At 39.6% G+C, this 13,531-nt stretch overlaps 1 protein-coding gene across 12 annotated transcripts in view; it reads left to right on the plus strand.

Annotated features, from left to right (window-relative positions):
- PARD3 (par-3 family cell polarity regulator) overlaps positions 1-13,531 on the plus strand; it is a 465,794-nt gene that overhangs the window by 31,002 nt on the left and 421,261 nt on the right. The window lies entirely within an intron of this gene.

Consider the following 13,531-nt stretch of genomic DNA (forward strand, 5'->3'; position numbering starts at 1 on the left):
TGGGGCCTGTAACAAATTAGGACATTTATCGCTTTGGCTTGCAAATATGGAATTAAGGAGTTAGACGTATTTACATGAAATGAAAGTGGTAAGTCCTGGAGTTACTGGAAGCTTATTGATGCATGTATAGTGCTTTTAACGGGAGAGTCTTTGCCAGCAGAACGTAAGAAAGAACTTCATTGTGGGGAAAGGGTAAAATTTTGTTTCAATTTCAAGTAAGATAAATAATTTGGAAAGATCTTAAGTTTGTTGTTTGCTTTTTCTCAGACCCCTTTTTGCTTCTGAAAAGACTGAATGACCAGACTGGACTGAAATGTTTAGCATTACGAACAGAGTTCTGCAAAATGCTGCTAAAGGCAAAAATCTATTTGCTATAAAATATGTCCATCTTTGTATTATATAGTAAACTCAACCAACTGAAGAAGCTAACTTGTTTTGGCTTTTTGTCATTTTGGTCTCAGTTTCCATATTATGGGATTTACTAACCAAATTCTTGGGCAGGGAATAGCTTTCTGCATTATGCAGTAATAACCGCATTTTAATGCACCCATAGCCATATTTCTACATCTACCTTTTTTATTTTTAAGGCTCTGATAAATTAGATTCTTTTTATTTTCTTTTTTGAAAAAAAATTCTGAATCTAATTAGTTTTAGAACAGCAAAGGCAATGTTAGTAATACTGTAAGATTTGGTGCAAAGCAAACAAAATACTTGCTTTGCCTACAGATTCACTTCCTCTGATTGCAGAATACTTGCCTTATTTCCTCTGAAATCTCCTTTTGTTGGAGTGTGTCTTTTGACTGTCTCTGACCCCTTTAAAAATGTTTTTCTTCAGTGATGTGTGCTACAACCCCCTCTGGTTTTTGAGATTTTGAGCTGCTATAGTATGTACATGATGAATGTTAAAAGGCTTCGCAGCGGTGAACAGCTTGTGCAGGTGGCACTGGTGGTAGCCTGATGGTGTTAGGAGAAGGACCATCAAAGCTTGGGTGGGTGAGTGGGGGATGCTTTTTCTTAAGGATCATTTAAATAACTGGGTGTGCATGATTGCTTAGTGAACTTCCTTAACCCTCGGGAAGATTGCATTCTCTCTATTCATTTCTTACCTTTCATTAATTATATCTGAGTAGTTGGTCTTAGGCACCTATTTATGCTGCAAGTCTCAACAGTGTTTTGTTAGGAACAATTCCTGTCACTCTAATAAACAGCTGGAATGCAGTATGCAAAAATGACTAGTCAGAAGCAATATGGTATTTGGTCAATATATTTTGGGGTTTTTAAAAATGTTTTGGAGACTGTTTGTTGGGTGATTATATACAGTCACCTAGTTTATGGTGGCTGCTGCTCGAGTTCTTTTTCCCCAAAAAATATATAGTGTGCATTCTGTTACAATATCGTATCTTAGTCTATGTGCTCGTATTCCTCGCCTGGCAGAGGGCTTGGAAAACCCTATGTAACATCCTAGACTTTTTTCTTTTAATTGGAAAGGGGAGGAAGTTGAGAAGAATCTTTTTGCTCTTTGCTGATTTACTGTGAATTTATCCATTGAACTTCCCATCCTCCCTTATTTGTATACTCTCTGATAGACCATGGCAAAATTTAAGAGACCTTCATTCATCTTTAGGCCTAGGATTCTGATTCTGATCTGAGGAATAGCAGTTACCATGCAGCAGGTCAGGGGATTTTGGTACTGTTGGCCAAAGTGCATGTTAATTGAATTTTAGGCTTTTCAATAGCTGTTTGAGGCAATCTAAGTCAGTGCTTCTGCCACTGTCACTCTCCCCCTTACTCTGTTTTCCCTGCTCTGCTTTGCTTTGCTGCAGAGCCAGCATTCAGTGGCCACTTATCCTCAGAGCGTGCGAAAGCCAAACCAGGAGAAAACGGAAATAGCAGAGGGAAAAATTGAAGCAGTACCATGGGATCAGGGAGCAGAGCTCAAAGGAGGGCCTGGGAATGTGAACGGGGCTGAGAGCTGATGAGGGCAGGACTGGAGCAGTGCTGACTTGCGTTCGCTTTGCTTGTCATGGGCCACCAGTCTCAGCCTCCACTGAAAGGATTTGGGGTAAATTGTATTATCTGGCATTGGCTGCAGGCCATTCCAGCTGGGTCTCTTGACCGTGATTCAAGCGTTACTGAGGCTGAGCAGTTCTGAGGAGAATTTGCTGTCCTGTCTGATCCTGCCTTAAGCTCTTCCTCCTCTCCTCCGTCCTCTCCGACCTTCTGGCATCCGTGAAGCTCTGCCGTTGCTCTGCTTCCTCCATTGCGGTGGCTCATCTCTACCACCCTCTGCCACAACGTCAGGCAGTTCTCTGTTCAGCCTTTAATAGCTATGTAACCTAGATAAATTACCCCAAGGATAGCTGCCTCTAGAAGCAGTTATTCTTCTGAAACATTACAATTTCATTTTGAAGACTTAACAGTAAATATTACATTTCTAAGTGCACTTCAGTGCTCCCTCCTGCTTTCCAAAAGTAGCTGGGAAAAACCTAGGATCCTGTGATGGATCGTGAATTATAAAACTATTCTTGTCTTGATTTTATTTTTTTGAAAACTAAAGATTTTCCAGTTTTAACTGATCTATAGTAACCAGAACAGTTTTATCAGCATAAATAGGAATGTATAAAGAAACCAAGAATAAAGGGGAGGGCTCAGACCTTTACAGCAGAGTTTCCCCAGGAGCAGGCTGTGCTTTTGTGCATGGAGAGCATCGCTGCAGTGGTCATACGTGACTCTCCAGTTGCTCCTATGCTGTACATCGAAGCTGACCAAACCTTCCTGGTGATGATGATACTGCACTGAAGTGCCTTAATTTATCCCTGCCGTCCCCAAAGTGATCTGCAGTATGTCTGAGAGTTTCCTTTTAGTTGTTAGCAGCGTAAGTCCTATGACATAAATTGGGTCTGCTCTCATCTGGTGAAGTGGGAGGGCATCATATAAACTAATGAGCTTACTGTTACAGAGACATTTTATGTATAAACTATACATTTGCATTATTTATTTGTATGTGCCAAATGCCCTTTATCACAGCACACTACCTTTTTGAGAGCAAAATTACAATTTACTCATCCCGTGGATTTCAAATCAAGTGTATTTCTGTTGAGCTTCATTTACTAAGTAGTTCTTGTGTACACAGTGTTCAAAATTTCCTGAATGTTTATTCACATTGACTCCACTGTTAAGACACAGCATGCAAGAATTAACTACATGGCCTTGTATGCCAAGTTAAAATGGTTTTTGAAAATAAGTTAAAGCAAGCAGGAGAAACAATGCAGATGTGCTATACAAATATACTGGAAGACAAGAATTCTTTACTGAGCGTCTACCATCACTGCCTGAGCCTTGCAAAATGTTTCTGTGAAATAGATAAGTAAATAAATATGTGTGTTTATATATATGTGTGTGTTTTTTTCAGGCAAATAATAGATACAGAGTGCATTAATGCTGCATTGAAGCACAGGCTAAACTTCTCTGGAGTCAGGGGGACACTTTCTACTGACTTCAGTGTCATTTGAGCCAGAACCAATTATGTGATTGTACGTTTATCTTGGCCTTTAGGAGAAGTCTCTATGGGATTTAGTCTGTAATCAAAAGAGAATGTATGAAACAGAAGTCTCAAATAACCTTGCCCTGGTCCCATTTTGTCTTTAAGATTTGAAACAGAAAAGACTTATGTAGACAGAAATATCCTAAAGCTAAATACCAGTTAATTGCAAAAACCCATGGTCTATCTAACCTCAGTGTCTTGTCTGTGTTGTGAAACTTTGAGCTGTGAGTTATAGTCCACACACCAACTGTATGTTGTTCAGAGTCCAACAGGAAGGTTGAGGTTTTTTTTTTTCAAAGGATGGAGATCCGTTAGTGCTGACAGATCGTGTTTTTTTCTGTGACACTGCACTACGCTCATAGCCAGTTCTGTCCGTCTGCAGAAGACCGCTGAGCATCACCTCCTGGCCTCCTCTGTGCGCCGGCTGACCATGCCTCCTCCCTGCCAGTTAGACGCTCGTGGCCTCTTGCTGCGGGACAAAGCCCCCAGGTCTCTGAAGTGCCTGGAATAGCAGTGGCTTGTGAAATTTCCCCAAACCCGTTGCTGCTGGTTAGAGTATATGAATGTTTACCTCTGGTCTGAAGCCCTGTTTTATTCTCTGCTTTTGCCCTGGGAGGAAGCCAGGGGAGCAGGGGCCGGGAGGCGAGGGGGGAGCGCAGGCAAGAGCACCAGCCCCTTCTGGCCCTGCTCCCATTCAGTGAAGGCAGTGTCGGTGCAGGGGGTCTGTTCGTCAGCCCCCTCATTGAAACAAAGAGTGCTTCCCATTTCATTGGGGTTGCACCAAAATAGGGTATGGATAAGCCTATTAAAGAAGTAAAGAACTTCACTTTGCATTGACAAGCTACTGGCTTTGGGCCCCTGTTAATTCCGTACAACCTCAAAAACTTCTCTGGAAATAATGAAGTGCATTTTAGGAAATTAAATTAGGTAGGTCAGTATAATTTCATGTAAATCAGCTCTTAACGGCAAGTTTTCCAGGGCAGAAGGTGCATCTCTAGGAAAGGAGCACCTCGATTCCTGCTGGAATCTGTAGCTGTTGTCATAATGTAAATAATATATATTTATATATGGCAAGGGGGGAGGAGAGCGCCTCGCGGTGCTTCTCCTCTGAGTCACCGTCCCTGCAGGAGCAGCAGCGCAGGCAGTAGGAGCGGGTGCAGCTGCCAGCTCCGCTGGTGACCGCTGCTTCTGCTGCCTGCGGGCGTCCGGAGCTGGCGTGCAGGCTGCCCACTGCACCCCCCGTGCCCCTGCTGCCGCCTCCTCTCGCCTCTCCCTCCCCAGCCATATGTGCTCCGTTTCCGTAAACAACATCAGTAAGTAACTGTCGGCTAACCTTATTTAGGACAGGCACTAATAAGGTGAGCTCAGAATAAACTTATGCATCCAAATGCCTTTGAAATTGGATTTTTGAGGCGTGAAATCCTAAAGCAGAACTACTTGGGGTATTTTTTTTTAATCCTCTTCTATCATTATACTGCTGTGAATCAAAATCTCCGTTTGAAGATACCGGTATCTTTTCAGTTGTGACCTAAGTCTAAATTTTGAATCCTGAATACAATGTAATATATACAAATACGATTATATATGAACCTGTTTCTGGTATATGTGTCGTTATTATATTGATCAGTGTAAAGTTTCTTTTGAGTATGTGATGTCCATTCTTTTATGTCAGTGAAAAACTTAAGCACAGAGTTTTTCTGTCTTAGGATCAAAAGAATAGCTATTTTGAAGGCATATGTTTTTCTGCTGTGAACCTTTAAAGAGGTGAGTCCTTTAAATAATCTATCACATTGCCTTAGTTAAAATTCAAGGAATTTTTTTTTCTAAATTGCTTTAAAATGTCTTTACATCAATCATCCCAGGAAGGCTGATTTAATATTCAAAATATTTGTTAGAATTTTTATTAGATTTGCTGTATATGAGAGTATATAAATTATGACATGAAAACATTAGTGTACCAAATTCTAATTGATGTGTATGTTTCCTTTTACAAAATATGACATTATTCTGAATTAACAGCATAAACATGCCTGTTTTTAATCTTACTTTACAGGCTAATACAGAGAAGAGCCCACACAGACTTAATATGTTATATTCTGTTGTGCAACAGGATTGTACTTTTCATACAAAGCATGAAAGACCCCAGAGTTCAAGTGACTGCTTCTTGTTTCTCTCTTTAGGAAATTTTTTGCCTCTCACAGAAGTTTGATGTCATCTGCTGTTGAAAGTATGAATGTCCGAAAAGAGTGTATTACATGAGCTTTACAAGTTTGAAGGTTTTGAGTCCAGGCAGTTAAAAAAAGAACATATGTATGTATTTATGAACCACTAAAGCTAAGTAAGCTTTGAAACAACCAGAGTTTGAAATAGTAAAGCTAGCTAGGGAACAAGTTTTCTGTTGTGTGAAGAAAGGGAGGTTTTAATTTTCTTGTATCATTTTAATTAAAGTGGCAGTTTTTGTAAAACTATTTCCAAAAATACATCGAAGAGAGGGGTTTCAGAGAGAGTGTCTCTGTGAGGTAGGACCCTCATCTGGGAAGTGGGAGGTCCAGCAGCAAGTCACCACTCTGCAGAGCACTCTGCAAACCCGCATCTCCTGCAACCTGGATGTCACGTGCCTTGAGCACTGACAGTAGTGTCTCTTCTGGGGACTCTCCCTTTCAAATAAAAATTTATTTTGACCTGAAATTCCATGTAACTGCAACTTTTCCCTCATGAATTTTTTCGAAACAGACATTTTTACCTCATGTTTCATTTTCAAGAAGCTTGCATTTGAGGAAAGGTTTCTGCTGAGGATGGGGATTCATAGTCACTCTACGGAGCAGTCTAATATATTTCTTCCCTTTCGAATAGTAAAATTTTACATTATTGCTAATTTTTGTGTCATCCTTTGTCTTCACGGAGAGGATAGGAGCTGCATTCCTACTGTAAAAAATGTGCATGTTGTTTAAAAAGAATTGAATGAAATGAGATCGGTCTTTTAGGAAATAGTAAGGGTAGAAGAGGTACAAGTCATGCAGCAAAATGAAATGTTATTTGGGCTGAATTTTGCTGTTCAGCACAAAACCCCTGATGAAATCCATGCATGTGAACTTGGAACAGAAGTCTGGCCTAGCCTGGAGTGTTATTGTGAGTCAGTGTCTGATTCATGACAGCCGGGAGAACGTAATCCCTCCTCCTGCATTACCCTGTATGTGCACTGTATGTGTCCCCCCACCTCCTTTATGGCCATTAAATCTACTCCTAGAAACAGTCGATTTTTTAAATTGAGAACTACATGAATAGGAGGTTCAGCACTGATGGATAAAAATCCGTCAAAACGTAGATTTCTTTTGTTTTCCTCCTAGCTCGAAGGGGCATGGGGCTCTGCACTGGTGATTCTTTCTGCTTGGAAGACTGCGAAGGACCCCAGCCAGCCTTAGCTTGCAGCCTTGGCGCATTGCTCTGTGGCTTACCAAGCTAAGAAAGTTCACGACCTCTCCGTTTCTGAAAAAGTTCACAATAGACTAGGATCTTTTTGGGGAATTCTTTCAACCACATGTCTCATAAAACAATGGAGAAGCTGAATCCCCAAGTAATGTTTTAGATATCCTATATATAACTGGCCTGTGTGCGGTGTTTGCTTGTTTCGATGCCCTGGGGGCTTTCATTTGTACGCGGCTCCAAGTTACTCGCTTGCCTCTAGGAAAAAACATGTGAAAGCAGCTGTAAAACTTTCTGTTGAGTTGGAGAGTTCTCCATGAGGAAAAAAGCCCTCCATACCCAGCAAATGGAGATGCAGGTTCAGGCTCTTGAAGACGCTGCTCTTAGTATCTTAAGTTGTCTAAGCATCTGCCAGAACTGCCCCCCCGCCCCCAATCAAAATAGAGCCGGAGAGAAATTGGGGAATCCAAATAGAAAAATCTTTCTGTGGCTGTCGTCCTATTTAAGAACAATATTCTTGGATTTAGAAGTAAGCACTGGAGAGCAGGTTTATTATTATATGCAACGATGTTATTTTGTCATTTGCAAGCTTCTGTCAGTCCAGATCTCTCTCCATTTGAAAAGCTATGAGGAATATATCTATATATGATATAGATATTTGAAATATATTTTCATGCCAGTTATTGAAACTGCCTTGTATTTTTAACAGTGCTGTTGCTTTTAATGTAGAAAGGAGGGTAACAAAGGACTGTTGGTTGCTAAGGGAAAACTTGCAAAGTTAAACCAATTCATTTGACATATTTTGCAAAAATACATGGATAGAGGCTGTGGTCAGCTGAAATGGTTTAAAACTTCGCTTAGTTTGATGTAGTACTGGCTTGGGAGCTATTGGTGTATGCTATCAAAAACATATGCTGAAGCAGTCAGAAAGATGCCATATTTAATCTATTTCTATTTTATAGTAACATTCAGAGTCCTATTGAGCAAGCTGTTTTCTTTGTGCTCTTATTATGTGGTTGCACAAGAGCAGGCACAGTTTTCCTCCTCAGTGATGCCTAAGACACCATCTAAATGCAAGTAACAACAGTATTGGCTATACAGTGCTCTTTCAAAATTAGCAAGAGATGCTAGCATCTTCTTGTATCTGCATTTTGTTGTGGCACCAACTGGGAGACACCCCAAATAATATACACAGGCTTTCTGGGAAAAGATCTGTAGTGTTTCTGAGACTCTGTTTTCTCTAGCGCTCATTAGGCAGGGATTTGCTACTTGTTAGTCCCAGATACACTGTATCTATTTTAAAAATACTTATTTTAAAGGAGTTTCTTACAGAAAATAGATGTTGCAGTGCTAAAAAGTACTACTTATCTGCGAGCATATGAGTTGCATGTAAATGAATATTATGGGTTTTTAAAATTGTTTTTGTTTTTAATCAAGCCTATGTGAAACTCAGTTTTGCCATTAGTTATGAAGAATTCCCAGAAATGTGTATGCTGTTAAATTGAAAGCATTTTTAATAATCAGTTTCTGAAAGGACACACAGATTTTTTCAAAGAAAAACTAGAAATTGGAGGTCTTCTAAAACTTAGGTTTGACCGAGTAAAGAATACTGTTATGTTTGTCTAGCAGAAGAGAAGATAATTACTTTGTTTTTACAAGACTTGAAGTTATAATTCTAGGTGGAATATTGTGTTACATTTTAGTGTATTTTTAAGGGTACTCCTTATGCGATTTCATGCATTTATTTGTATCTTCTGCCAATGTTGGCTTTGTTATAAAGATTGGGATTTCTAACTTAGACCACATTTTAAGCTATAATTGAGGACACTAGAGTGTGATATCACTCTTATATTAATCAAAACTTTTAGAGATACAGATTGCAGTACCCTGATTTGGGAAAAATAGCTGTTTTTATAATCTTCTATGTAGTATACTCACTGCTCAGCTGAGAAGACTTAAAGGTTTACCCTTCCTTCAAAATAAGGCTTGGCATTGTTTTTTTTTTCTTCTTCTTTCCTTTCTGGTCAAGAAGACTAGCTGGTTTTACTTCTCTCTTAATCAAGTCTTCTGTTTTAATTTTGACGAGTGCAGGCATGCTGTTAGAGATTTAAGCAATCTTGGAAGCTGCGTAATGGGTTAGAGTTCAGTATACTGCTGTTCGGTGCTGCCTGTTGCTGCAGATGACAAGGCAAAAGATAACTATGGAAGTGATATGAGGTTCTAAATGCTAATCCTCCTCTTCCGTCTTTAGCGTGTGCATTTTCAGGGCTTAACTTCTCAACCTTTACTCATGTTGCCTGGCACTTACGCAGCTAGGTTTGTGAGGATATGACAACATGAAGTTGGATGGAAATACCAGCATAGCGATTGCGGTGTAGTAAGTGGAAGAGGGTGCAGTGGTAACTCATTTTTCACATAGCTGTTGTCCACACTGGTTTTGACACTTGGAAGTGCTCTCTCTGCTGGTGGCCAGGTATGGAAGTAATGGTGAGCAGTAAATAGATGCAAATGATGGAACAGAAGGGTAAGTTTTGAGGAGCCAGTGGAAGAAGGAAGATTGCAGTGCATCGAGCAACCTCAGGGGCAGGTGATTTTGGTATAAATGGTATTCTGAAATCATAAATGAGGTTGAGGGAGATGAGAGGAATTTGAAAATGAGGAGAGTAATGCATGAAAGGAGGGGGAGTAAGGTACAGTCGATAATAAGATGAGGGTTTAGAACACGAAGAGAGGTTAGGGTTTTCCCTTTCCGAACTCTCTTGACTACTCAGAGGTGGAGAGCTGGGGTTCCCACTAGGATGCTCTGGTGGTGTGTGGATGGGGAGTTAGAGTCCCGGTCCAGACGAGTTTGCAACCTGAGCGTGGTGCAGGCCAGTGTCTTGCAGACAGCAGTCTGTATCTTGAAGGTCTGAAATTCAAACTGTGGTGAGATATTTAATGCTAATAGGGTTTACAAGACAAGTTAGAATTATCGTGTACTTAACTTTGTCCCCATTGGCCAAGTGACTGATGTATTTGCAATTTGCATTGCAGCTTTTCTCTGCATCAACTCAGGATCTCAATTTAGGGTATACATTAGCAGGAGATCCTACCTTCTGGTTTCTTCTGCTTAAACTGAGGCTAGCCTCTAGCTTAGACCAAGCATGAGTTTGCTTATTGATTTGAAAAAGGAGAGAATTATTGCTGATTTGCGAGGAAGAAGTTTCATGATCTTTGAACAAAACGTAGACATAAAGGAGGAGGAAAGCTAAAATGTAGAGATTGTAACACTCAGCAGGAGTTCTATCTTTATTTTTCTTGAGAAGTCTCCAGCTTGCTATGGTGTTAATTGTGTTACATCATAAAAATGATAATATCCTCCAGCATGGTCAGACAGTAGGAATGTAGTCATAGGAAACCCAAGGTTACCTTACAGTCATATTTTTTTAATCTTAAAATAAAACAGCTTCATCTTTAGAAGTTATGAACACATTTGAAAACAAAATAATCTTTGAGATTAATCCTTTGATTTTTAGGAGTTTGGACTTCAGGTTTATCCAAACCTGGAGTGGTATGTTGCAGTTCCTGCTCTGGATTAACAGCATTCAGAACTCTGAACTCAAACAGATTGCCAAATCTGTTTCATTTAAGCTTATAAACTGATGATAATTATACTAGTTGTATTTATATAGTGATAATTCTCAAAGTTTAGGACAAAACTGGTTTACTGTTAATAATGAGTGAATACACACTTATGTCAGTGTCACAAGAAGGTATTGAAGTTACACTGCTTTAAAATTATTGGGTGGTTTGGAAATATATTAGCTAAATACTGTTGCTAATTTTTTTGCTCGGAGATGAAAATAAGTCCTGTTTTTGTTAAAGTATCTTGAAAGTTGTTTAACACATAAGTTAACATACTACTATGATTATTTTCACATTGCTTTTCCAGCCTGCTGACTGGAAATGAATTTTCCTTGGTGGTTTTGACACAGAAGCACATGTGTGCATGTTCACAGGTGTATATTAAACAGAGATACTGTCCCACTGGTATCTAATACTTATGAATGAAATGATGGGGAAGCGGGGGGGGGGGGGGGGGTCCTCTGTTTTCATTTCGTCCTACTTAGGCAACATAGAAAGGAGCCTTTTGTATAAGCTACAGTTTCCACATAGTTGTGGAGGACAAAGAAGGGAAAGTACCGAAATTTCCTTGTTCCCCACAAATGGTGGCCAAGTCTGGGATCAGTTTTATAGAGCATGGTGGAAACTTTTGAAGCTCTCAATCCTCACCTACTATTAATAGGATTTCCTTGCTCTTCCTGCAGCACAAATCAATAAAAATACTCTGCATGTCTCTCCCGGGTCCTGGAACCTGGTATTGATCTGTAGATGCTTTTCAGTGTATGTTAGTTTTGTCACTCTTTATTCATGCCTACTATCCCACATATCTGGCATATTGCTTTTCATCTGAGACGGACAGGGGATGGATATTCAGACACCGGCCAGTGTTGGAGTGGTTGGTGTGCTCTCGTGTTGCCTTGCTGCAGGAGGTGGAAGGGGCAGGAATGGCTCTCGCCCCGTCTGCAGCCAGCGACCAGGGTGCAGGGAAGGCTCCCGGGTGCCTCTGCACCGGGCTGGCGGGGCCATGGGGGCAGTAAGGACAGGACGTCCCGGATGCTCCTCGTCTTCTGGCCACCATGAGTGGAGAGGGCCAGGGATGGGGTGCTCACCAGAGACCTGCTGCTTTCAGTAAGAATTGCTGAATTTCAGTCCCTTTGAGTGTTAAGGTGGAACAAGGACAGGTACTTCCCCGTATTTGTCTTTAGAGATAACATATTTGTTCTTGTTTTTCCTAGAATGCATTTATTCTTGTTCTTGAATATGCAATGCTGCATGCATGTTTTATCTGACTCATTTTCATAGTCATCTATATGACTGGACAGTTCTGCTCTCAGTAAGAAATCCTTTTTGCCTGAGCAATTAAGAAAGCTCTAAATCCCATCAGAAACTTATGATATCTTAACCAACCTAAATAAACTTTTCTGTGATTCTCCTAGCATGTGCATTCCTTCCACATGGTTCAGTGTAATTGTTTATATTGCACAGTCCTACCCACCAGGCTTTGACTTTGAAGCTTCCAGAAGAATAATATGGGAATTGGAACAGACTGACATTTCATATTTTTTACGAACTTCATAGTTTACAGAGTGTAGGGACTGTGAGGCACTGTATATAGTAATGCTTTTGCATCTCTATCTGTATATTAATCACTATTTAGACCCCACATACGAAAATATTATTGACCTTTTCCAGCCAGGAACATACATCAAAATTCATTGTTTCCATTTTTCATGGTGGCCACTAAGTAGAAATCTTATTTCCAGCACATGTCTAAAATAATTCAGGCTCTTCATCTCATGCTGAATCGTCACTGTTGACTATTCTGTTTCTACCCTCCAAAGTCTTCCCTCGAAGCATCTTGCTAGACTCACAATCTTTTTAACTGACACATACACATTTGTGTATATATATCCACACACACACCCGCACACACACACACACGTATATATAAAAAAGATATACACAGACATATACATATACAGATGTTCCAGTAAAACACATTATTCCAGTCTAAATCTAGTACTGAATGTGAAGAACTATCATGATGGATGAAAAAACAATGACAGCTTAAATCCAAGTAATACTGTAATAATGGATGGACATAAAAGAGAAGTTCTTGGAAGAAACAGAAAATGCTTCTCTCTTTCATTCAGTTCACTTGTTCAACTGTCAAGCTTCAATCCAAAGATATTTTGTATTTTTAAGCATCATTGCCCAAATTCTGAAGTCCCTACATAGATCATTGTGCATCATCATACTGAATTTCATTACATATTTATGAACTGTAGACTTGATTACTCAAATTCATGTCTGTTATCTGAAATTAATACTAATAATTTTAAATTGCAATTGGATGAACTCTATTTTGTTGCATTCGTTGTTCATTTATTATGCAGAATTATGGAGTAATCTCTTTTTCTACATATAACAAAATACCTTTTGAAAGGACAGATTTTCTTCTTACCTTACTTGTGAATTTAGCCCACTTGGAATTTGTGGCAGTGCTTGGATAGAGATCCAGGATTTTCTTACAGATGAATAAATCCTACATTAAAAATATGATGTACATTTTTGTCAGGATGGTGTTACGCAGTGCTCATAGCTTGGATATGAAGGAGTTTACAGAGCTGATGTCACTCAGTTCAATGTATTTGTTCTCAAGTATTTTTCCCCCCAAACAAACATAACATAACCTTGCATGGTATAAACAAACATATATATACCCATATATATACAACGTGTATATATATATATATATATATATAAGGCATTGACCTTTCCCAGCCCAATGTAAAGCTTTACCCTTCATTTATTAGTTTGCAAAGTTAGTTGTTGCTTATTCTACTAGAAGAGCAAAATAACTTTTAACGTCTGGTTTTATGCTAATGCACAGCCTGGAAGTTTGGTGTTAAGGCTGGAGATGCTGTGACATCCTACTGTTCGAGTCTGAACTTGCCCTTT

This window comes from Dromaius novaehollandiae, chromosome 2 (assembly GCF_036370855.1).
Source record: "Dromaius novaehollandiae isolate bDroNov1 chromosome 2, bDroNov1.hap1, whole genome shotgun sequence".
Lineage (NCBI taxonomy): Eukaryota > Metazoa > Chordata > Aves > Casuariiformes > Dromaiidae > Dromaius > Dromaius novaehollandiae.